This window comes from Gadus macrocephalus, chromosome 19 (genome assembly GCF_031168955.1).
Source record: "Gadus macrocephalus chromosome 19, ASM3116895v1".
NCBI classification, from domain to species: Eukaryota; Metazoa; Chordata; class Actinopteri; order Gadiformes; family Gadidae; genus Gadus; species Gadus macrocephalus.
Window position 1 is genome coordinate 2,724,533 of NC_082400.1, and position 4,164 is coordinate 2,728,696.

Here is a 4,164-nt window from a genome sequence, read left to right on the forward strand (position 1 = left end):
AAATGTAAGCTCAAATGTAAGCTCTTTTTTTTTAAGTAAAACAAATCCATAAGAAGGGGCATCCAATTAGATTTCATTAAACGTTATTAAGAAGCTACGTATAGAGACCCCGAGGATTCTCCACCCTCAATATTTGAAATGAATACAAATAACAATGTGATTTTTGAGACAGATCTGGCCTTGATATATATTCTTGCAAATATGTAGTTTAAATTCTCAAGAGTGCATTATTTTCGACGGTGAACTTTATCTCAACTGTGGAACGTGAAGTCAGATGTAGATACTAATCCCAAAGAAGTCCCTGCTTCTCTCACTTTCTGTTTCCAGAGGCTTTTATAAACCACAGAGAGATAAAGGATTATTATCTTCTGGTCCAGGTACGTCTATTGGACAGGCTATAGCTACAGGCAATCCCTGGGAGCGAAAACTGAGCCAGAGTCCAAACACACTCTTTCTCTCACTATCTCACACTCTGTGCAAAGCCAGGCTGGAGTTGGGAGTCGCTGTGCTGGCAAATGTGAAGCTGTTAATCTGAAATAAATGCACCCATCTTACTTTGGTTAAACTGACTCCCAAAAGCTTCTCTCTCTCTCTCTCTCTCTCTCTCTCTCTCTCTCTCTCTCTCTCTCTCTCTCTCTCTCTCTCTCTCTCTCTCTCTCTCTCTCTCTCTCTCTCTCTCTCCCTCTCCTCTCTCTCTCTCTCTCTCTCTCTCTCTTGCATGGCGCTAAGTAGGGTTGAGGTGCTCACCTAGTGCTCTAATTACACCACTTTGCAAAAAGAATGAATAATAAATATACAATTATTCTGATAAATATAAATGCATGCATGCTCTATTTAAAAACAAACAAACATATAGGCATAGTTTATTGCCAAAGCTTATTGAACTTCCCCATCCTCTTATTGTTATAGCCCATCCAGAAACGAACACAATGCATAGTTGCTTGATGATTTCAAATCTTGTTTGCCTTTTTTTATTCATGTTTCTGTTGTGCTGCAATATTCAGAGGTATATATTTTAAGAAAAATCTTTTCATGGATAATAATATACAGTGCATCAATAGTGCACTTCCACAATCCCTGCCACACATGTATGCAAACACACACACACACACACACACACACACACACACACACACACACACACACTGAGTTGTATGTACTATCTCTTGCAACACTTCTAGTGGAAATAGTTTGATCACATTTATTTTCTGTGCTGTAGTTGAAAACTGTGTATAATTGTGCAAGTCTTGCTATATACAGTGATCCCCTCTTGCTAATTTAATGTTATTTAATGTTGTAAAAGTGGTTTCTGATAGAGCTAGGTGCTGATTTAACAATAGTAGTATTTCTGACTATTTTATATAACAGTTTGCCCAACTGGTCTTGGAGTTATAGATGTTTTTTATGTGTAAATGTTAGGCTCCAGAGGAAAAAATATATTGCAATGTTTATTGTCTTTTATTTTTTTATTTTGTTGGCTTTCTTTTTTTTCCTTTATAATAATCAACATGTACTGTACAAGGACCTTGTTCAACTCTATAACTTGTCTTTAATGGACATTTTTAAAGTTCTGTACTATTTGTAAATCCGTTGTAGACATTAAAATGAGCTAAGAATACCTCACATTATTCCTAATGACTTGGTACAAACTCTTCCTGATCTGTTGGGGAAATATCAAAACATCATCCAACTCTGGAACAGGAACAACCCTGGTGCTTTTATCTGTTGTGTATCTGTTAACTTTTCTCTGTTCAATGTTCAGTTGTCTAATAAATACAATGAATATGTGTCAGGACCATTACTTTAAGAACCACTACGTTGTAGTCCAGGGGTCTTCAATTAAAATTGAACATGGTCCAGTTACTAAAAATTCCTTCCAAGAAAGGTCTGAACCTACCAGGTACATTAGGCCTGCAATTCAAGTAAACATAGAAAGTTCATAAGGCCTACATGTGAAGTAAGCAGAACAGGAACACTAGGCCTACACTTCAAATAAACACAAAGTGCATTAGGCCTACATTTAAAGTAAGCAAAACAGGTACACCAGACCTACATTTCAAATCAACACAAAAAGAGCATTAGGCCTTCAGTTCAGGTAAGCAAAACAGTGTCTCAAGTGGTGTTAGACCCAACAGGTCCTCAAAGATCTCTTTCTTGTCTTGATGAAACAATCGCACATAAACCAAAAGCTGGGCATTATCCGTTACATCTGAAGACTCATCAATGGCTAAGGATGGGGCACTCTGAACAGCCGCATGAAGCTGCGTCATCTGATAACATTTCGGATTTTCTGGTTGTCGTTGCAACCCACATTGGGATTTGCTTTATTTTTTCACACAATTCATCCCGTTGTTTTTACCTTCAAGTAACGTCTCGGCTGCGGCGTTCAAGTACTCCTTCACAACAGTCGTGTCACTGAAAGTTTTTTTAGGTTGCCCCAAAATCCATGCAATCTTAAAGTGAGCATTCATTTGCACGTTGCTGGCCTGTAAATGAGTGTGTGAAGACACGCGTAGACCTCTCGTACTGAGCTCTCAGCTCAGATAATTTCCACACTCTTCTGACTTCTGGGGATACTTTTCCTCGAAGGATCTGTGTTTGGATTCGTAATGCCACTTAATATTCCCGCTTTTTATCAGCGCCACGGTTTCAAAACATAAAAGACACAACAAAGGTTTTAAAATGTCTGTTTTCGGGGTCAACTTTCCTTATTTTCGAGCAAGCTATTTTCTCATTCCAAATCGCTCTTCCGGTAAACAAAAAATTTGATTGGCTATTTTTTGAGTGACGCTATTACGCACATGCCGTGACAGACGGAGGGAGGGGGGGAGTTCGGTGAGTGCATGATCTTCGCTCTGTGAAGATCATTGCTTTTTGCTGTTTTTATGCTGTACTTCAGACTATTCTGCCTTTCAATTTGTATTTCAGTGAGAAATGATTTTGCTTACATAATCATGCTCTGTATAGTGAAATCATAAAAAAAATAAAAATTGGTCATGGGTCCCGATAGGACCGTCGCTTGGTCCGGACCCGGACCGCGGTCCGCCGTTTGGAGATACCTGTAGTCCAATAGTATCGAGCCAATATAATCGCTTCAGAATAACGCCACTAGATGGCAGAATCGTACAATTCAGACCACAGTAATGCTTTGTACCTGGTGGAGCGAGGACCCTTTCTGTCCCGTCTTGCTTTCAGATGAATGGATGCTTATACTCCGTTTAGAGATATCGACAGCCGTTGCAACCTTCTATAAACTTGACGATCATAGTAAAAGCTTGCCAAGGAGAGGCTATCCACCATGAAGCCCGTCAATCAAGTGCCAATGTGTCACTGTCTGTCTGGCTTCTGATTATATGGACTCTTCTTCTTTAATCGGTCCATACCTATTACAGTTTTTTTCAATTGCTTGAACACGTTTTGCAAAATTTGGCTCATTGTGTCAAAACTCAACACACAAGCAAATAAGACAACAACACTGGGAAATAAACCATTCACATCTATGTCAAATTGAAACTCGGCTATCGAAACCTAACAATTCTTTGTAAAAATGGCACTCTGATGTCAAAATGAAACACACTTGCATCATATGAATACACTTTCAGATCAGCAGCAACACATTGGTCTACTTTATGTAAAACACTGCAGTCTTTCATGTTCACTGTTTTTATTCAGCACCACAGAGGGCACGTTTTCACCACAACCAAAATAAATACTAAATACTGTATATTGCTCTACTGTACATTACAGTGCAGTAAATACAGTTTGAGCAAAAATAAATAAATAAATAAACCCTATTGTACTGTGAACACAGAAAAACATGGCAATTGTGCATGGGTGGGCATATGGACCCTGCCGTCTGTTGGGGTCTGGCCATAGGATCTCATCAACATCACAAGTAATATTTTCTCCGCCGCAAAGCATCGGGGAAAATATTAAACTTGTGTGCCGAATCCATCCATGGATTGACCCTATGTTGATGTCTCTGCAGGCCTGTTCCATTGCCTGCAGAAGAGGCATGCGAGCATGAGGTTGGCGGTCATATACGCACCATCTCCAAGCCGAAAATAATTCTTCTATGGGGTTTAGAAATGGTGTGTAAGGGGGCAAGTATAGGACTTCAAATTGATGATGGTTGGTGAACCAGTTGCAGACCAGAGCAGCCCG